This window comes from Periplaneta americana, chromosome 11 (assembly GCF_040183065.1).
Source record: "Periplaneta americana isolate PAMFEO1 chromosome 11, P.americana_PAMFEO1_priV1, whole genome shotgun sequence".
Taxonomy (NCBI): Eukaryota; Metazoa; Arthropoda; class Insecta; order Blattodea; family Blattidae; genus Periplaneta; species Periplaneta americana.
The window spans coordinates 153,068,753-153,092,731 of record NC_091127.1 but is presented as its reverse complement, the minus strand read 5'-3'; positions in this window follow the sequence as shown (position 1 = coordinate 153,092,731).

The window sequence follows — 23,979 nt, the reverse complement described above, 5'->3', positions numbered from 1 at the left end:
CGTAGTCGTAATTCTTCAAACATCCGCCACTTGATATCTTCCATGCAGTGAGAAAATTTGTGTAACATGTGTATATAATTAACATATTAAGTCTGCATAGTTATATAGTAATAGTCTAATGTATTTTGAAAACACGAAAGAACGTATACTGAAACTCTTAATTCATCTCATCACATACAGGGACATCATTTTATTTTTACTACTGGCTATACCTTTGGATTAACGGTTGAGAACCGGAAACACCGTTTGCTACACCCTTCCACGACTGGAGTTCGATGATACTGCGTAAAATACAAACAAATCACTTTACTAGGTATAGGAGGGAAGAAACGTGGTTCATCCAATTACGTATACTAGGAAATATCGTGATTTTGACTTTGATAATTTTCATTATGTTTCTGTTAAATCAAAATACAGTACCGTATTAACAATAAGTGTTTTTACTCACGAATTGAGATGTCCATGCGGACGTATTCATTATGCAGTGTATATTATACTGTCTACAGCACATTAGCGTACAATATAGAAAATGAAGTTAAATTGGAAAATAATCATAATATGAATATTTAAACACATTTTTGAAAATGGTGGCCGTTCATTTCGATAAAGGCTTCAGTTCTTTTGTGCATATTATCGCACTATAGACTATTGTACCTAATTCCAATTAGTAGTTTCGTCCTTCGTACTAGTAACTCATGTTGAAATAATTCTGTACCTTACTCTATAAAGGAGTACCTTACGTACTGTAAATTCAATCTTCACTTCTGGCCGATCCGAAAAGATAAAATTACTCTGACATGCTATGTACTGTCCGTACAAGTTATGTAGCAAGGTCGTAGAAAGGAGGAAATGGCGTGACAGTTAATTACTTAACGAGGCCCTTTTATTTACGTTATTTTAAACAGTTATATAATATTACGTAGATGTCCAATTCCTAACAGAAATTAATGTTTTCAGAAAAAAGCTAAGACAGCCCAGCCACTAGCCTTTACAGAGGGACGAGCAGAAGTGAGTGGGGGAAACCCGGATGCGACGTAGGCAAATGGACAGTACCTGTACGAAAATATGATTGAATATTGAAAGCTCTCTCGTCACTGGAAAAGGCGTACATATTTCTGGAACATACTATACTCACTAACTCAGTACTGCTTAGTATGACCGCATACGCGGCCTTGGTTCTGTGTGGAGAACGGTTGGAAGTTTACTTGTAGGAGTGAAGTATATTAAACAATTCAGATACAATAAAAATTGAAGTAAAAATAAAATGATGTCCCTGTACCTCACCAGAACGAATACGCCCAATATCGAACGTCGGGTTTCATCCGTTGAGAAGTTACGTTGGAAGCGACTAAATCTCTGTCTGGACTTCCTCATCTGATGCGAAAGATAAAAAAAGGCCGATAGCTTAAATTGAGGACCGTTTTTGCAAAACTTGCTAACTGAAAAAACTAAATTTTACAGGAGAGACAAAACACTACAGTAAGCAAGTTTTGCTGTGCAAATCAAGCGTTCAGGTATAACTCCCTGTAAAGTTGATTTGTATAATTTCGAGGGAAAAATTGTTCCGGAACAATTTTTCCCTCGAAATTATTCAAATCAACTTTACAGGGAGTTATACCTGAAAGCTTGATTTGCATAATACACGTCAATGTTCGTTAACAGAAAACCACAATTTAAGTCACACAGAGTTAGTGTACACTCAACGTTGGTTGCTTGACGGTTGTCAGCCCACTTTGAGGTCTGTGGATATAGAAGGAAAAATTAGATCGGTTTCGGGTAGAGTTCCCGGGTAGCTCAGTTAGTAGAGCGTTGCCACGTTAAACAAAAGGTCCCGGGTTCGATACCTGGCCCCGGAACAATTTTTCCCTCGAAATTATTTAAGTTTTGCTGTATCTCTCACTTATAGCAGAACGCAAGTTTTGAAAAAACGATCACACTTTGACACACTACTTACTTACTGGCTTTTAAGGAATCCGGAGGTTCATTGGCGCCCTCACATAAACCCGCCATTGGTCCCTATCCTGAGCAAGATTAATCAGTTTCTATCATCATATCCCACCTCCCTCAAATCCATTTTAATATTATCTTCCCACCTACGTCTCGGCCTCCCCAAAGGTCTTTTTCCCTCCCGCCTCCCTACTAACACTCTATATGCATTTCTGGATTCGCCCATACGTGCTACATGTTCTGCCCATCTCAAACGTCTGGATTTTATGTTCCTAATTATGTCAGGTGAAGTATACAATGAATGCAGCTCTGCGTTGTACAACTTTCTCCATTCACCTGTAACTTCATCCCTCTTAGCCCCAAATATTTTCCTAAGAACCTTATTTTCAGACACCCTTAATCTCTGTTCCTCTCTCAAAGTGAGAGTCCAAGTTTCACAACCATATAGAACAACCGGTAATCTGTTTTATAAATTCTAACTTTCAGATTTTTTGACAGCACATTAGATGACAAAAGCTTCTCAACCGAATGATAACAGGCATTTCCCATATTTATTCTGCGTTTAATTTCCTCCCGAGTGTCATTTATATTCGTTACTGTTGCTCCAAGGTATTTGAATTTTTCTACCTCTTCGAAGGATGTATCTCCAATTTTTATAGTTCCATTTCGTACAATATTCTGGTCACGAGACATAATCATATACTCAGTCTTTTCGGGATTTACTTCCAACCCTATCGCTTTACTTGCTTCAACTAGAATTTCCGCGTTGTCCCTAATCGTTTGACACACTACAATGAAGGGAAATAACCCAATTTTACTAAGACGCTTTGAACATCATGTAGAGGCCTGCCTTATGTTAACGAATCAATGAAAATCTCAATTTCTCAAATTTTGCAGTTAGCAAGTTTTGCAAAAACGGTCCTCAATTGTAAAGTAGTACGTACTTGAGAACAGTTTTCTATATACGCTCGTCGATTACAGGAGCTCTGCCACACCTACAAGATCACAGCGACTTGCATTACGACTAGTTAACCAGAAAACAAAACCACAAAGGCTGCTTCGGAAGAAATCGAAGAAGTATTTCCTAAATTAGAAGTGCAGAGAGTACGGAATGCTGGACGAGAGTCAAGTTACACAGAGTTGCTGCTCCTACACAGGGAAAGGTTGTAAAGCCACATGGGTAGTGTGAAGTTCACAAAAAGCACATGAATCATTGAACTACCTGTGTACAGAACACGATCCGTCCTCTTGCACCGCGTGTTACGTCGGAAACTCCCCAAAATTAACACGGAACCACGTCAAGAACAAAATTGCCTCAAGCACGTTTGAGGGTGAAGTATAGAGTAGCTAAAAGGAAGGTGTTTGATTACATGCTTTTAAGACGAAACCGACTGGGGGAGAAGAAAAAGATCTAATGCGCTTAAAGAGGATGTGAACAGCTTGGAGTACCCGACCTCACCTCGCATTACTTCGCTGCTCGCTGCTGGCTTGCCTTTACATTCTGGTCGCGCACCTTTTAAGGATATTGGAAAGATTGCACAAACATTCAGATTGTTAAGTTATATATCAGAAAAGAAATCTCATGCTATGACGTGCGAAAACTGAAAACTATTTCATTCTGGGCAAAACTCTTTTTACTCCCTAGAGTAAATGTAAATACAATATATTTCTGTAAACTTTAAAATAATGTGAAAATTATATCTGGAATTCCTGTTAATAACTTTACACAATATTAACCATATATGACAGTTTTCCTGAAAATCCATTATTATTATTATTATTATTATTATTATTATTATTATTATTATTATTATATTACCTTACGTATTCCAACAAAATATATGAGAGCCCACAAACTTTTCTATATTAGAAATTCGAAATTTCTTTCACCAGTCTCCAGATGCATTAAAAATGCCAACATGCATGGCTGCGAATTCGATCCCTTCAATGTATAGACTTAGTTTGCTCTCGGCAACGATTTATCATTTATGTATTCTTCTAGGCATTATACTCAATTATCATTGTCTCATAGTATTCTTACTTATCCATTCATCGTCATTATTGTAGTTAATTGTAATTGTACTTATGTGTAATAATTATTTTTGTATTATGTTTTTGTTATATTTGTGCTGAACTGTAATTGGCCACTGGCTGTTGTACAGCACATTAAATATAAATAAATAAATAAAAATATAAAAAATAAATAATAATAATTATTATTATTATTATTATATTGGAAGTGCCTGTTAATATTCGGTTGAGAATCTTTTGTCACACAGACTGGTCTCAAAAAAGCTGAAAGAATTTATAAAACAGTTACATTACCGGTTGTTCCGTACGGTTGTGAAACTTGGACTCTCACTTTGAGAGACGAACAGAGGTTAACGGTGTTTGAGAATGAGGTGCTTAGGAAAATATTTGGGGCTAAGAGGGATGAAGTTACAGGAGAACGGAGAAAGTTACGCAGTGCAGAATTGCACGCATTGTATTCTTCACCTGACATAATTAGAAACATTAAATCCAGACGTTTGAGATGGGCAGGACATGTAGCACGTATGGGCGAATCCAGAAATGCATATAGATTGTTAATTCGGGGGCCTGAGGAAAAAGTTCTTTGGGGTGGCCGAGATGTAGGTGGGAGGATAATATTAAAATGGATTTGAGGGAGTGGGATATGATTGTAGACACTGGATTAATCTTGCTCAGGATAGTGACGAATGGCGGATTTATGTTAGGGCGGCAATGAACCTCCGGGTTCTCTAAAAGCCATAAATAATGGGGTTTTAAATGTAGTCTTCTGTCTTTGCGAAAGTTTTCGTACTTCTGTATATTAAATGAGTTATTACGACAACAAGGTGGAGTTAATTGAGCGATCCGTCATTTGTTGTGATCTTTATCATCCAGAAATTTCTTTCGGTTGCGAAGAGATTTTTAAAGCTTCAATTCCATCGTATCCTTGGACGTTTTATTCTTCTTCTTTCTTTCATTCTTCCTTTCTTTTCTTTTCTTTCCTCATACACCAGCCTCAGAGTCAGGGCAGAGGACATAGGTTTATAATTTAGCAGGAAACGTGGTAATTTGTATAAACGTATCCTTGAAAAGCATTCTTATAGATTTATTCTATATTTTTCAGTAATGGAATTTAAACTATTTGACTGTAACTTCGGATTATATGAACTACTTTAATGAATAAGCAACAATTGATCTTAAAAATCGTATTTTAATATTGTTCTATTTGTTTTAATTGATTACTCCGATATACGAACTTTACAAAAATGAAAATAGATTATTGATGGAAATCCACCTTTCTGTGTTTAATATTCGTTGAAACTTTGCACCCATAAAGTGTTTATATGAGATATTACAGCCCATACAGCAACGTTTGCAACCTTTTAATTAGTGAGAATTTTTTTTAAAGTCGATTCTTGATTGTTTAGATCTTAGCTGTTACGTTATTGATCATTCTAGTACCCACTTAAGTTATTTTGATTGTACGCTTGTGCAAAATGACAGCTTCACTATCTCTAAAAGTTTTTGTCGCAAGTCCAAATGCATGCGTTTCGAAATAGCAATCCATTTCCGTGTCCTCCTGCTGCTGGTTTAAAAGAATGACGTATCATTCCGATGGAAGTGTTTGGTATTCATCCGGTCCCATCATCTCCTTCATCGTATCTTCTTGTTAAAATGGTCAGAGAAAATTGCGTCACATAAAAGGGATTTTCTGCTACTTCTCGTGGATTGAAGCGAGGGATGATGAATGTGGTCTCCTCTGAACCCCGTCTGACAGTGTCTATAGACGGTCAGCGTGGATGTCTCATATTCGAGGGAGAGAAGTGGCTCGAAGGAATATAAGATTGACCAATCCGTGCTCTTCTTCTGTCGTGGTCGGACGGCAGTAGGACGTTGAATTATTGTCAGAATTCTGTGTAACAAAAGAGGACAGATACCGGCATGTTTTGTAGATACCAAAGCTCGTTTCATGCTTGTGAAAACAGAGCCTTGTGAAAATGGATGTATTGTTAATTGGTTGCGAGTAGTCGAGAGGATATCGAAAACACGAAAAACTGAGTATGCCTCAGGGTGCCGCATGTTTTCTAATTACGCTTTTGATGAGGAGAGCAAAATGTCAGAGAAAAAAGAGAACATACATGTTGTATACAGAAACTTCTCGTCTGATAGTTAAAAGAGGATCCTCGTTTAGAATTTCGCTCTTCGACAGCTTTCTGTATTTGACTTTGAATCGAAGATCCTCTTATAATCATGGCACATAATAAGTAAGCATACTACTTTGGATATGAAGCATACCTAAATTAAAGTCTGGTCACAACACACTACCTAAGTCACAAAATATCCATTTCGTGAAAACTTGAAAAAACATTATATCGGGCTAATGGATTCCTATACACAGTTATAAAGTTAATTGATTATATAATGCCCTGTTCCTGATAAAATGCTAACAATTGAGATTCAGTGTGTGAAAATAATTATTTTATGACGTGGACTTAGGCTGTTTTTGTAATCACATCAAAGTAATTGGTATTTGATGTATAAGTTGGTTTCGACCCTTTAAATTTTAAACAAAACTTATAATTAAATTGTTCGAAACACGTTGGTGAGCATTTTCATTGTACTAACAACACTTTGTATATTGCAATATTTTTTCACACTTGTTTGTTTATGTTAGGCTATGTATTTTGCTAACAACTGAACCTTGACATATCAGTATTTTACTGTTCCAAACCCTTTTATACGACATTGACATTATTCTTATTATGAAATAAATATGATCTATGTTCAGGGCCGGGTATTTATGGACATCGCGAAAATCACGACATAATAGATACACAATAGATTTTTAGTAATCTTTACGAATTAAGTCATTCTGTTTAATAATATGCGTATAAAATAATCGCGACAAATCGCGATATAGAGTTCTAATAGCGAAATATGAACACATTCGCGAATTATTACTATTACGTAGTTTTATAGCGAATTTCATATTCTGAGTTTTTTTTTCGGATTTCTTTTTTCACTTGAATTTATTATATATCCAAGTAGGATACATTACATGGTATTCCAGGTGTTCTGATGCATTAGTCAACTCAAAAGACGGAGAATTCAACATTACTCTAATAAGTTGAAAGTGTTAATTTGAGGGCTGCAAGTTTTTTTCGTTTTTAATGAATGTGTGTTAAATACAATAATAATAATAATAATAATAATAATAATAATAATAATAATAATAATTTATTTGTTTAATCTGGCAGAGCTAAGGCCAATAGGCCTTCTCTTCCGCCTCAATACAGTCTCAATCCAACAAATATTGTCTATTGGCCATACCGCACCTTTACCAGAATCCAACGAAAGTAATTGGAAAGTAATATTCTTACCGAGTTAATACTCCAATTCAAAAATAATTGTATTTTCCAAAATTTCCATTAATCTCCGCCAAAAGTACAAATCAATCTCCAACAACCCCCGCCGACACCAATATTAAAAAACACAAATGATAAAATTAATCTCCATAAACACCTGCCCCTATGTCCCACCGTATTTTGCCTTTTAAACAACGTTTCTTCTATTTATTTATTTTATTGGGTTATTTTACGACGCTTTATCAACATATAGGTTATTTAGCGTCTGAATGAAATGAAGGTAATAATGCCGGTGAAATGAGTCCGGGGTCCAGCACCGAAAGTTAGCCAGCACGTGCTCGTATTGGGTTGAGGGAAAACCCCGGAAAATAACCTCAACCAGGTAACTTGCCCCGGCGGGATTCGAACCCGGGCCACCTGGTTTCGCGGCCAGACGCGCTGACAGTTACTCCACAGGTGTGGACGTTTCTTCTATATTCTGAAGAATTTTTTCACTTTTTTTAATACACACCAGTAAGCTCCTCCATTGTGAATACACATGCATCTATAGAGCATAAAGCTGGTGAAGTGTTTTTTTCTCCCGTAGAATTAGCTGTTGCCTGTTGCAAAAACAACTGGAATCCTGCACTTCGGGTGTTTTTACACTCTACGTAATATTTATCAATTGAGCTTCACAGTACTTACAGTAATTATCATTTAGATTATTTTTCTGCTCACAATTATGCATCTATGTGTGAGGAAGCCATTGCAATTAAAAATAGCTAGGTATATATTCTAAAAATGTGACTTTTTTATTTTTACATTAAAAAATTCTAAATACTGTTGTCAATCATTTCACCAAGTTTCATTTGCATATTCCGCTTTTAAGAGGTGTTTCTGCCGCCATTTTTAAGTCGTGCGCTACTTATTTAAACGCCACGATGAGCCATGCCTACTGTACAAGGTTTCCTTTCTCTTTATTTCAAAATTTCTTGTTTGCACATTGACACAGAGAGTGCGTTTCAGATAATACATAATGTGTCCAACTGATAGCAGAGTTTCAGGATGTATGTAAAATGCGTTTAAACTTTGGTGTCTATTTTCTCGGTTTAAATTTTTTTTATACATTCACTTCTTAAAAATCTATCTACTCCCACATTTATTGACATATTGTTCTGAAATTTTATCTTCTGTTTCAGTGTATTCCAATATTTGATAATTAGCATTCAACTTTCTGTAGTGTAAACTATGACTGTGTTTAAAAAATTTAATCCCTTAATATGCATTATAAAAGGATGTGTGCAAAATTATAAATTTACTTGTGTATAAAATATTTGTTTGTATGATCATGTCTGTTTATTCCATATTGCTGTAGTATGTATCATAATATTTGTTGACTTATGGATGCTATATGTATTATTTCATGTCAAACTCTATGTTATTGCTATTCAATTATGTTTTGTATTTACAGATATAATTTTTTTTGTGTATTTCGTACAATTAAGCGCTCTCTATATGTTTGATGTAGACTTCTCATGTGTTTGTGTTGATAGTTGTAACTGTCGTAATATTAAGTTTACATTTATCTTATTCATAACATCGACAGAAAACAAAATGTTAAAAATGTATATATATTATATTATCTCAAGTATATAGAAAACTTTAACCCTAATATACTCATGTAAAATATGGTTTTTTATGGGGGGGGGGGAAACAAAAAAACAATATGCATGATTTCTTTTTAATTTTTAAATGATGAAATTTAATAATTTTTAATTTCAAACATAATTAAAGCTTAAGGAATTATGTCTTACAATGCCATAAGCTATGTTGAGAAAAAAATTATTAAAAGATCTGTGAAATTATAGCACAACATAGGAATTATAGGCAATAGATATAAAAATATTAACATAAAATTAATATGAATGATGATATTACCCACACTACAGCTCTGAAAATTTGCATGTTTGTACCAAGTAATGCCCAGAACTAGTCTACAAAATACAGGGACATCATTTTATTTTTACTTCAATTTTTATTATACCTGAATTTTTTAATGTACTTCACTCCCACCCCCTCTACTACTAAACTTCCAACCGTTCTCCACAAAAAACCGAGGCCGCGTATGCAATACTGAGTTAGTGAGTATAGTACATTCCAGAAATATGTTCGCGTTTTCCAGTGACGAAAGAGCTTTCAATATTGAATCATACTTTTGCACAGGTACTGTCGTCCGTTTGCCTACGTCGCATCCCGGTTTCTCCCACCTGCTTCTGTTCGCCCCTCTGTAAAGTCTAGTAGCTGGGCTGTCTTAGCTCTTTTCTGAGAACATTAATTTCTGTTAGGAATTGGACGTCTACGTAATATTATACAACTGTTTAAAATAACTGAAATAAAAGGATCTCGTCAAGTAATTAACTGTCACGTCATTTCCCCCTTTCTACGACCCTGCGACAAAACCACTTGAACGGACAGTAGATAGCATTTCTGAGTAATTTTATCTTTTCGGATCGGGCAGAAGTGAAGATTGGATTTACAGTACGTAAGATAGTCTTTTATAGAGTACGTACAGAATTATTCCTTTACTGTGGTCGTGCCAGAGAATCAGTCCCATTCCGAGGCTTATTTGAAGGATTCGTAACAAGCTGTATTTTTACGGTGAAGGGTTGTTAGCCCTTCACCCAACCTCCAAGCTGGAGGGCCATCCCTCATCGCCTGTCCGCGACTGCTTATTCAATATATTCACAGCTACCCTCCATATCTGGGCAGGCTTATGTGAGGGCGGCAATGAACCTCCGGGTTCCTTAAAAGCCAGTAAGTAAGTAAGTTAGTAAGTAAGGTACAGAATTATTTCAACATGAGTTACTAGTATGAAGGCAGAAACTGGTAATATTGGAATTAGGTACAATAGTCTATAGTGCGATAATATGTACAAATGAACTGAAGCCTGTATCGAAATGAACGGCCACCATCTTCATAAATGTGTTTAAATATCCATATTATGATTATTTTTCAATTTAACTTTATTCTCTATATTGTACGCTAATGTGCTGTAACAGTACAATATACACTGCATAATTAATAAGTCCGAATGGATAGCTCAATTCGTGAGTAAAAACACTAAGAGTTAATACATTACTGTATTTTGATTAAACAAAAACCTAATGAAAATTATCAAACTCAATATTGCGATATTTCCTAGTTTACATAAATGGATGAACTACTTTTCTTCCCTCCTATACCTAGTAAAGTGATTTGATTGTATATTACGCCAGTATCATCGAACTCCAGTCTTGGAAGGGGGAGCAAGCGGTGCTTCCGGTTCTAGACCTTTAATCCAAAGATATAGACAGGTTAATATTAAAAATGTTAGTAAAAATAAAATGATTTCCCTGTATAATTCAAACTCGTCATCCATTACATTGTGCGTTATTTTAACCGATCATATAAAATATTTTGTGCGAGAACGTGGGTATTTGCTTGGTTTCCGCACAAAACCAATCCGCGGTAAGTCTAAAATTCCACATTCAGTATTCCCAACCGAACACACATAACAATTTCCCCTCTTCTTACCGCTTAAGTGACATATTCATCTTATTGCTTTAGGCTTTTAACATATTATTTTTGGAGACGTTCAATATAGTAATAATTGTCAATTGAAAACTTACCACTGCAATTTCAGCTAAATTGCACTGTTAATTATTGTTTTTAAATATTTGCAAAAATTAAGTAAACTCTAAATCATTACATAACCGTACCGTTTGTTTTAAGTTCGCATTTATAGACTGGGGGGAAAAAAAGACAGACGTATATCACGGCCTGCTGAAGTATAGTAAACACACAAAACATTTTAAAGCAACAATGTTCAAGATAGATATTTTTGTTTTGCAAATTTGCAGTCATTGAACAGAAACCAAGATGGAGATTTCGTTGCAACTAATTAGAAATTCCTCTTTCAGGTATGTAAAAAACGATCTTCGCACAAAATAATGTACGATACACTTGCGGTATGTTTTCTTTAAATTCTCGGAAATTAAAAAAGCTCAACTACGTTTCGCTTTTTCAAACTTTTCCTCGAACATGAAAACTTCAACATACCGCTCTTGGAACGCATATTACTATTGTTATCGGTCCTATGGGTTTAATTCCTACATTCCCTCTTACGCTTCTAGATAGTATTCAAGTAATCAAGTCTCTGCTGCATAGACCTATAGCTATTTCAAAACTATACATTTCATAAATTTGAGATTTTTGTATATTTCTTAATTCACATGACTACATCCCTCCCGGAACAATTTTGCGGCATTAGCATTGATCAGTGTGTCATATATGGAACACTTTAAAAAACTAACATTTTCGGGCTCATTTGCGTCTGTTTGAAATGCCTAACCTATTCTTCTGCTACAATTATTAATGAACGCACCCGCAGCGAGTTCACTGAAGTCACATCAACAACTGAACCGTAGCAAATCACAGCCCAAATTAGCAGTCAAAAGGACAATTTAACCATTTAACACCTTTGTTTGGGCCCAAGATGAGGGCTGAGTGATGATAATGAATGCAGTGGATTACTTGCATGTCAACTCCCGCAACCATTATGTCTTTTCTCATTGTGCGTATCAGAGGCCTTTCCTTTTATATAACAAACGCCATTTTGCACATGCATACACACAGTGCACGCATTTATCTCACCCTTTCACAAACAGAAAACAAAGCAACAATCCCATTCAAACACACCAACAACAAAGACGAGTTTGTGGGTTGCTCCGCTCGATAGTACGAGTATTAGAATCTCAACCAAGACCCCAACACATGGCTTTCCTCCTTAGTTAATGGGTTGCTTCAATACCTACCATAAGCCTACAAGTCACGAGGTTATCACTGCGACAACTAATGGCACTCAATTTTAAATTTCTTAAATTCATCCGCTTCAGTGTTTCAGTAATAAAACTGTTAGATGACTTACTTACTTACTTACTTATTTACTTACAGGCTTTTAAGGAACCCGGAGGTTCATTGCCGCCCTCACATAAGCCGGCCATTGGTCCCTATCCTGAGCAAGATTAATCCAGTCTCTATCATCATATCCCACCTCCCTCAAATCCATTTTAATATTATCCTCCCATCTACGTCTCGGCCTCCCTAAAGATCTTTTTCCCTCCGGCCTCCCAACTAACACTCTATATGCATTTCTGGATTTGCCCATACGTGCTACATGCCCTGCCCATCTCAAACGTCTGGATTTAATGTTCCTAATTATGTCATGTGAAGAATACAATGCGTGCAGTTCTGCGTTGTGTAACTTTCTCCATTCTCCTGTAACTTCATCGCTCTTAGCCCCAAATATTTTCCTAAGCACCTTATTCTCAAACACCCTTAATCTCTGTTCCTCTCTCAAAGTGAGAGTCCAAGTTTCACAACCATACAGAAGAACCGGTAATGTAACTGTTTTATAAATTCTAACTTTCAGATTTTTCGACAGCAGACTGGATGATAAAAGTTTCTTAACCGAATAATAACACGCATTTCCCATATTTATTCTGTGTTTAATTTCCTCTCGAGTATCATTTATATTTGTTACTGTTGCTCCCAGATATTTGAACTTCTCCACCTCTTCAAAAGATAAATTTCCAACTTTTATATTTCCATTTCGTACAATATTCTCGTCACGAGACATAATCATATACTTTGTCTTTTCGGGACAAAATGATGACTACGTGCGTAATAGTTATTTACATTACAAGACTGTTATATAGAATTTAACATGCGAGCATGGAATTTAACTGAAAGAGTAAGAGCGAGTTTAGTTATCCCTGCGAGCATGTTGAGTTTTTATAACGGTAGTGTATTGTACGTTGTGTATACAAATAATTTTCTATAAAATGTCATCTGTTCCTTACACAAATACTGTAAATCATAAACTTTGGATATATATAAGTTCTATATCATTTGTTTATCCACTAGAGAGCATGGTAACCACTGTTTTAGTTTATTGACACTATTACACTGTAATACAGTGAAGCCTCAATTGTAGGCAGTTTGATTTTTGGCAGTTCGATCCTAGGATGGAGCACATCGACTCAAAATTCAACCACCTTACAGAGTCCGCAAGAACAATGTTCATTATTTCAGGTTCTCATTGTATATCGTAATATTACCAACAGAGAATCGAGGAAATTTCGTAAATTATATCGCAAGAATATAACAAACAAGTATATTTTTAAATATATGAATTTATTGCGGTTGAATTTAAACATCTGATAAATAAATGGACCGTTATTATAACAAGGAAAATATTTAAAATTTTGTGACATCTTTTTCATGGAAGAACTGTGCACTGTAGAGAATTAAAAAAATACTCATAAATAAAATAAAGTTAATTATTGCTTTTGGCACGACATAAAATATACTTCCCTTATACCTTGAGGGAGCAAAGAAAGAGCATAATCTCTCCATTGTTTATACTTGGTACTGAATAATTTCGAGGGAAAAATTGTTCCGGAGCCGGGTATCGAACCCGGGACCTTTGGTTTAACGTACCAACGCTCTACCACTGAGCTACCCGGGAACTCTAACCGACACCGATCCCATTTTTCCCTCTATATCCACAGACTTCAAAGTGGGCTGACAACCGTCAAGCAACCAACTTCGAGTGCACACTAACTCCGTGTGACTTAAATTGTGGTTTTCTGTTAACGAACAGTGACGTGTATTATGCAAATCAAGATTTCAGGTATAACTCCCTGTAAAGTTGATTTGAATAATTTCGAGGGAAAAATTGTTCCGGAGCCGGGTATCGAACCCGGGACCTTTGGTTTAACGTACCAACGCTCTACCACTGAGCTACCCGGGAACTAACCGACACCGATCCAATTTTTCCCTCTATATCCACAGACCTCAAAATGGGCTGACAACCGTCAAGCAACCAACTTCGAGTGCACACTAACTCCGTGTGACTTAAATTGTGGTTTTCTGTTAACGAACAGTGACGTGTATTATGCAAATCAAGATTTCAGGTATAACTCCCTGTAAAGTTGATTTGAATAATTTCGAGGGAAAAATTGTTCCGGAGCCGGGTATCGAACCCGGGACCTTTGGTTTAACGTACCAACGCTCTACCACTGAGCTACCCGGGAACTCTAACCGACACCGATCCAATTTTTCCCTCTACATCCACAGACCTCAAAGTGGGCTGACAATCGTCAAGCAACCAACTTCGAGTGCACACTAACTCCGTGTGACTTAAATTGTGGTTTTCTGTTAACGAACAGTGACGTGTATTATGCAAATCAAGATTTCAGGTATAACTCCCTGTAAAGTTGATTTGAATAATTTCGAGGGAAAAATTGTTCCGGAGCCGGGTATCGAACCCGGGACCTTTGGTTTAACGTACCAACGCTCTACCACTGAGCTACCCGGGAACTCTAACCGACACCGATCCAATTTTTCCTTCTATATCCACAGACCTCAAAGTGGGCTGACAACCGTCAAGCAACCAACTTCGAGTGCACACTAACTCCGTGTGACTTAAATTGTGGTTTTCTGTTAACGAACAGTGACGTGTATTATGCAAACCAAGATTTCAGGTATAACTCCCTGTAAAGTTGATTTGAATAATTTCGAGGGAAAAATTGTTCCGGAGCCGGGTATCGAACCCGGGACCTTTGGTTTAACGTACCAACGCTCTACCACTGAGCTACCCGGGAACTCTAACCGACACCGATCCAATTTTTCCCTCTATATCCACAGACCTCAAAGTGTGCTGACAATCGTCAAGCAACCAACTTCGAGTGCACACTAACTCCGTGTGACTTAAATTGTGGTGTATACTTGGTACTGTTTTTCTATTTTCAAGAACTGAACTGGAAATAAATTAGTATCAAAATCACTGTTGCCAGTAATACTCTCCTTCCATTGCACTAATGTACTTCCTGCTATGTACAGTTCTATAGCTAAACTTGCCACACTCTCACCTGTCTTTAATAGTTATCACAGCGAACTTAGCTTTCATTCAGTACAAATTTATTTTTCATTTGAGCATGGTTGCTTAAATACGAAACACCCAACCCAACTATTACCAAGAGACAACTGTACACGAATATTTCACCTTCGTTCACTCGCTTCCCACCCCGTAATGCCTTATAAGGAAAGGTTAAACAATACATTTTCCCTGAGACTCCAGTGTATCCTCTTTTAGTGGCTCAGATAGGATAATCAATTCATTGGTAACGGAGGAGTTTGGTAACTTTAACAATGCAAAACATTATAAAAAAAACTGTTAAACAGTGGAAATGGATGCTTAACATCGTCAATTAAGCCGCGATGACATGTTTAGGGCGATTGGTATAATTAAATTATCGAAAACTATCACCACTCATATTACAGAACACAATTTTGATATCTGTAATAGTCAGGCTTCGAGACTTTTGGACCCGATACAATAAGTTTACTGTGCTTGTACTATAGTACAGGTAGTGAAAGGTGGAGATGTGTTGAGGTAACAACATTGCTATTTAGAATACAGTACGGTAGTATGGGGAAACGCACACATATGGACATTCTGAAAGTAAATATACATTACACAATGACAATGTCAAAATAATGTGAAAAGCATCTATTCTCCTGTCTTTTATAAGCATTTGTGTCCAATTATACATAGTGTTAATGGTGGAAATAAGCATGTAGCAATTTTAATTTCTTCATTTATCCTATTGGTCGTCTTTAGGAAGTGCAGTTACAGTACCGAATTGCAATGTACTACAAAATACATTTTCAGCGTCTCTAACGCAAATCTTTTTCAGTTGTCTACCAAACAGAGTTTGTACTGTGAAAAGCTGCGCTCTACGTCGCATGACGTGATAGGAGCAAAAGGAAAAAACCTAACATCATTGCAATCTCTAAGACACAGTCCTTTATTCTCGGGTGACTCTACGTCTACTAATTTGCTGTTTATATTACACAATGTTCCATATCTGTTATTTTTACATAAAATTGATTTCCACTTCTGTTTTACAGAAGTACCCGGTGTACTTGGTGTCTCATTAATTCTCTGTGTCATTTCCTCAACTAATTTGAGAACTTCCGGCATCTCTTGCTTTGACTTTTCTAACCGTGTAATAGTTTCAGACACAGTTTGAAAATAGGTTTGTATGAAAACCAGATTATTCATCAGAACCTTCAAATCCAGAGCGTTTTCCTTTGCGTATTTGTTGTCATTCATTCTACAGTATCCCCACCCACTGTACGCTTTACCACTATACTCAGTATGCAGTTTTTCGGATTTCCCACTGAACTGCTCTATCGGGTCCGAAGTCTCGAAGTCTGGTAATAACATTTTAATTTATAATCATCAATTCTATCTATAAAATTTGAAATTGAGTGAAATCTGATTTGGTAGTCCTTCGATATCCACTAATATCATAAATAAATTGGTTAGTTTATTCCTTAATCAGTGTCAAACACTGTAATTCATACAATAAAGTTGCACCAACCGTAATTCAATAAAAAAAGTATTAAGTATACCAATTCTTGGTTTCTTCACACAAGTCATGTTTCATTTTCTACATATTTAAAACATACTTAAAATTGAGGGAAAGAAGACAGAGGACGGACACTGGAAAGTTTTCTTTTCTCAATCGTACTATCAGGGACTGGAATGCTTTACCTGCAGACTTACTAAAGGCTTTACCAACAACCAAAAACGTATTTAAAAATAGGCTTAAGGACTTTACTAATAGACGATAATTATACACAGTATGTAAAGGATGTAAATGATATTTTGTTATTGAAGTGTTGTATCAAATGTTTTTGAAGTGTTAGTGAAATCAGGATAGAATCAGTGACATGTGTCGTAGTTCCAGTGCAGTGAGTGAGTTGACAGCGAAATGAGTGTAATGTGGAAAGGTACTTGTGCAGATATGAACATATCATATTCGTGGGTTTTAGTTCGAACTTAGATTTAAGATACAAATTAGATTTATTTTAAATGTTATTTTAAGTGATCGTGCTTCATTTAATTTAGGATATTCCCTGTTGTTATTATTATTATTATTATTATTATTATTATTATTATTATTATTATTATTATTATTATTATTATAAATTATTGTTAGTATTAATTATTTGTATTAATTGTTGGTATTATTAAGTGTATTTTTAATTAATAAGTTTATTATTGTCATTATTAAGTGTAATTAGTTACCACTGCCACCGGATATATACCCATTGCAGTGTGAATAAATACATACATACATAAAATAACAACTCAATCCTAACACAACGCTTAAAAAACAGCAGGTGTGGAGTATGAGTTAGAAGTTAAACAGTTCCGATGACTCAATAAGACAGACAGAAGAGTGTCAGATAAATGAAGCTTGAAAATGTAAGGTGAATGTGACATTCGGATGCCATCATTTTGTGAATGAAGCAGAACCGATATCAGCAAAACTTGATATTATTTCATAACAGCATCAGGAAACCCATCAATCAAAAAACAACGTGAAATGTGCTATCAATCAACTTTATTAATGACGTCCATAACTCATCGGTAAAGAGGACACGGTCAGTTGCGGTCAGCGTACTAACAGCTACAAGTGCGCCACTGTATAGTCGCTGCAGAATTCCCAGTACAGCCGCAACCAGTTAAATTACTATTGTTACTCCAATTAAGAAGTTCAGTAGAATTTCGGTTATCGCCTTAAAGCTTTTACAAATACAAAAGCGATTAAAGAAACGGCGATAATCAAACCATTGAAACCACTGCAGTTCGTTCACAAAATTGCCCCATTTACTTAATAACACAACCTCTTACAGTTTTCTTACATACAAATGGCTTTTAGAGAATGCACAGATTCATTGCCTCCCTCACAAAAGCCCGCCATCGGTCCCTATTAGCGTCGTACATTACAGGTGCTATGTTCGGTTCAAGTTTGTCGAGTACGGCGAAGTTCGATATTCGTCTATGTTCGCTCTTCAGAAGGAAACCTGTGGGTGTTTGTTCCACCTTGTTATAAAAGTATTCTCTGTAATTCACTCATGTTCTAATCGCTTAAGAATTTTAGCACAAATTTTGCGATAGTTTTTCATGTGAAATAAAACGAAGTTTTTAATGTCTTGGTTGCCTCTCTCATGTTCGAACATTGCAGGACATTAGTCCCTATTCTAAACAAGATTAATCCAGTCCCTAGCATCATATCCCGCCTCTCTCAACTCCATTTTAATATTATCCTTCCATCTACGTCTCGGCCTCCCTAAAGATCTCCCAACTAACATCTATATTCATTTCTGGATTCACCCATACTACCGGTAATATATAGTCCCGTCGCCCTAATTTCCGGCAGCCAATCACGTTGCAGATCGGCTACATTTAAACGTGTGCGTCGTGTAATTCGCTGATGAACACGTCATGCATTTACTAAGGCTCGATAAATACTTAATATAATCGCCCGCCATTTTGAGTCTTTCGTTGGCGTTCGCAGAAAGCACACGAGGACGTTATTTGCCGCTCAATTATTTGCTGAATTACAGTGCGTTTGATTTATTATCACAGGAGCTACGACATGATAATGTTTAACGGTTTGGCAAATAGATTCCTCGTCTGGTAGCTCGGCAATGAAAGAACAAAAATGGCGAACGATACTACCTACCTAGACTTTATAGAGCCTTCACTTCCTAAGGCGAAAGCAAAGAGGAGGAGTCACGCCGGGAATAACAGCGTCGCGACTATAATTGTTTTATAAATTCTAACTTTCAGATTTTTTGACAACAGGCTACATGACAAAAGTTTCTCAACCGAATAATGCAAATTGTATTTTATTTTCCCCAATAGTTTCTGTTCAATAGATTTCTATAATCGCTTACGTAATTTTGACTTATCAGATCTCGAATTTTTAAGCTCATTTAGCGTAGGCTGAAACATACGTTCTTTAATGCGCCTAGTTTCAGGCAATATCATCGCTCGATAGTTTCTCGTTATCAGATCTCGAATTTTTAAGCTCCTTTAGCGTAGATGAATACAATATAATATTTATTACTCAGTCAATGACAAATCAAAGTAAAATAATGACTTAGTTTATAGTCATTAAGTTTATATACATGAATTACAAAATTGCGAACGTTTTCGCCTATTCAGGCATCCTCAGGCAGTTATACAATATCTCAATGTCATATATGTAGCTATTGGTGATGAGTACTATTTAAAATTAGTGATGTATAGGACATCTCCATTATTAAAATGTAATATTACAGGTAATAAACTTAAATAAGTTTACCTGTAATATTACATTTTAATAATGGAGATGTCCTATACATAATTAATTTTAAATAGTACTCACCACCAATAGCTACGTATATGACATTGAGATATTGTATAACTGCCTGAGGATGCCTGAATAGGCGAAAACGTTCGCAATTTTGTAATTCATGTATATAAACTTAATGACTATAAACTAAGTCATTATTTTACTTTGATTTGTCATTGACTGAGTAATAAATATTATATTGTATTCATTTATAGAAATTGACAATCTGAATATTCCATCATGCTTTCTAAGTTTCGTTTAGCGTAGGCTGAAACATACGTTCTTTAATGCGCCTAGTTTCAGGCAATAACATCGCTCGAGAGTTTTTCGTGTCGCATATATTTAGGGATTTTTACATAAAATTGTTGCAGCCTATCCTATTCGACTCTAAAATTCCTAGTTATTCTTATTATATAGGTAAGATATAAAGAAAAGTAATTTAAGAGTTCTGTCAATATTCGACTATCTTTTATATTTATTAATTATATCCTGTAAAAGCTGATGTATTACAGTCAGATAAACGCACGATTACCAGGCACAATATTATTGTCAGTCAGCGGCATACGGACAGTAATAATTTTACATTCTAAATCGTAAAATAATTTTATTTTATTCGCATACTACAGTTTTTTTATATATAACGAAAACTTACTTACATATTTACATATAATTCAAACAGAACCACACATAATAGAATTTAAGGCAACGTCGCTGTTATCTTCATCTTCCGCTGTACGGTTACATCAGCGTGTGACATCTCGTGTTGCCAAGAATTAATATCACCGGGCTTTGAACTGACGCGAAGACAATAATTAATCATGCTGCTACCGTGAATCAAGTGCTACTCTTAACCTAAAGGAAACTAGACAATGAAGGAGTTTAAATGGGCACGCACAGTTATGATTAATTCAGTTCAGGTATAATACTACACAGCACTACATCTTCATAACTGATTTGATATAAATAATAGCACTGCATGCTTAACGTTCATACCATGTGAAGAAACAAGTGTTTGTGGTATGTGAAAAAAAAATATAAATGTAGAGTAACTACGGAACACGATTTTTACCTCTCGGAAACTAATTTCTATATGTACAAACCGAATATTTTGTTTAAATCAGTCTATGGGATTTCAGTTCTCATTTATATTCGATTCCTGATTATGGTAGTGCTTATAGTATCTCTCTCATACCAATAAGACTGTTACAGAAAGTAATACTAAAAATATGTCTTAATAAACCTCTTGATTATTCTTCAGAACTGCTGTATTCAAATTTATAACAATACCTTATTGAATTTCGTACATAAAAACCGAACTATATTTAATCTGTATTCACATAAATATAAAACCAAAAACTCAGACAATATATGCTTGACAGAACCTAATTATACAAAACTGTAGCACAGTAACAACTTCTGTCCAAGTATTTATAACAAGATAGCTATATTCGCAACCATACAGTTTGCTAATGCTCCGTATTTTTTCTAATGAATTAAAAATTACTGTTTAGAAAGACAATTTAAAGCTCCAATTATGGTGGTAGGCGGCCTACCTGTGTATTTTTTTTTCTTTTTTACTTTTTATTCTATTATTTAATAAAATGTCTCAAAATTATGTGGAATACTTCCAGAGCAATAGTATGTAACTTACTCTTTCTGAGGTCCTAGAGTGATTATTATATAAAAAAGACAATACGTATATATCTTTGTTCTAGCAATAAAGTATTATTATTATTATTATTATTATTATTATTATTATGGTAAAATTAATATCATGTGCAATAAATACTTTATTATTATTATTATTATTATTATTATTATTATTATTATTATTATGGTAAAATTAATATCATGTACAATAAATACTAAGTCTTTGTTACTTATATGGTGTGCTTTTAAGGCAGTGGTGGAAGGATTTCTTGGCAATAGGAAGAATGAACAATATGAATCCTTACTGAAACATTACTACAATACTATAAAGAAATTGGCTGTAACGTGTCACTGAAAGTGCCTTTCCTCCATTCGCACTTACGACTTCATTCCTGAAAATATGGGTGCTGTTAGTGATGAACAGGGAGAGCGTTTTCATCAGGACATAGGCATTATGGAAAAACGTTATCAAGATGTTGGGATCTTGCAATGTTGCTGGTTTCTGAAGTGTGACAGTAATTCTTACTACAAGAGAAAGCCTCGAAGTAGCAAGAATTTTAGGATCTATGTAGGTATGAGTTATATTTATATTGATAATAAATTCAGCTATTTTGGCTAACAAGTACTTTTACTGTCTTCAAAAATATCAAAATTTCAATTGACAATTAAAAATTGCTTAATGTTATTTTTAATTAATTTTTCTCGGATGTCTTATGAACTAATCACGACAGGAAAAATCCAAAGGCATTTTCGAAATCAGCGAAAGAATTTCCATAATCATCAGTTATTTTCACTCTGAATGTGTAACAATTTCTTTTGTTTCCTAGTTTAATTTCAATAAGATATAGTTTAGCCGTTTCAACATTAGGGGTGAGTCGGGTAGTATCGGACATCGGGTAGTATCGGACAGTGAGTTTCTTTCATCTACCACACGATGATAGTACCTGATTGACATGGTTACGTCTCTGTGATGTCGCATAGAGAAACGTAACCATGTTATTCAGGTACTACCATATGGTGGTAGATGAAAGAAACGCACTGTCCGATACTACCCGATGTCAGATACTACCCGACTCTCCCCTAAATACAGAAATGATATAAGTTCTTAAAATACCAGTCACGATATGAAGGAAAATCAAAGTTACCTGCTGAAAGATTATGTATACCATTAGCCCTGGTAACAAGAAGTTACTACATTTAGTCAATGGTAATATTTGTAATTATCTATCATGAATGATCTACATTTTTATAGTGCAGAATAGTAATATACGTTACAAGAGCGGTATGTTGACGTTTTCATGTTCTCGGAAATTACGTTTCGCTTTTTCAATCTTTTCCTCGAACATGAAAACAAATATACCGCTCGTGTATCGTACATTATTTTGTGCGAACATCGTTTATTACATACCTGAAAGACGAATTTCTAATTAGTTGCAATGAAATCTCCATGTTGGTTTCTGTTTAATGACGGCAACTTCGGAAAACCAAAATATCTTTCTTCAACATTGTTGCTATAAAATGTTTTCTGTGTTTACTATACTCCAGCAGGCCGTGATATACGTCTGTCTTTTTTTCCCCCCAGTCTATAAATGCGAACTTAAAACAAACGGTAAGGTTATGTAATGATTTATTTTTCATTTTAATATTTTAACAATATTATTTATATAACATATTGCAGTAATAACATCGGCATCTGGAATCTTCTTGATTTTTTCACGGCTTCCTTAATGTTACTTGCATTACAAATGCAGTAACATTTGTGGTGTTGTAGAGTTTACTTAATTTTTGCAAATATTTAAAAACAATAATTAATAGTGCAATTTAGGTGAAATTGCAGTGGTAAGTTTCCAATTTATAATTATTACTATGTTAAATGTCTCTAAAAATAATATGTTAAAAGCCTAAAGCAGTAAAATGAATGTTGCGCTTAAGCGGTAAGAAGAGGGAAATTGTTATGTGTGTTACGTTGGGAATACTGAATGTGGTATTTCACACTTACCGCGTATTGGTTCTGTGCGGAAAACAAGCAAATACGCACGATTTCGCACAAATGTTATCTTCAGTGTCTCGAACGGTAGCATTGTATTCGTGGCAATGAAGTAAAGATTTCTCCCACAATGAAGATTGAATGTGTTTATCCTATGTTTTCGCAAGCAGTAGCCTAGCATCATGCCTTCCATATGCCCACGTGATGTCGCTCCTTGTATTATGTCTAATAAAATTAAAAGCCCCACATTTTTAGGTCCAATCCTATTTTATTTCCGTATTTCTAACATCTAAATTTCTATTTTTTGTTCCACGTTCCGACAAACAAAATGTGTGAATATAACAGCAACTAAAGACATCTAATTTTGAGGTTGAGTATATAAAGTATTCTAATCCAGTATACCACAACATGCTTTACTGAATAAACCTACAGTAGTACGCCTCCTTAGGTAAACCGAAATGTGGAGAGAGCTGTAACATAATACAACTTCTGAAGGGACCGGAACGGACATGTAGACAAAACCTCATAGTTGAAGATGACAATACTAACCAGGAGAGAGTGCTGCCGAGAGAGCTTAATAAGCTCTATTGTAATATTTACGGTCACAAGGTAGAATATATCACAACTAATGTCATTCGGAATGTATGCATAACACTGCACTAAATTCTAGGACAAAACCTCATTCTTACACTCCTTGACAATTCACATTAAATGTAATGAGTTTATAATCTCAAAACAACTC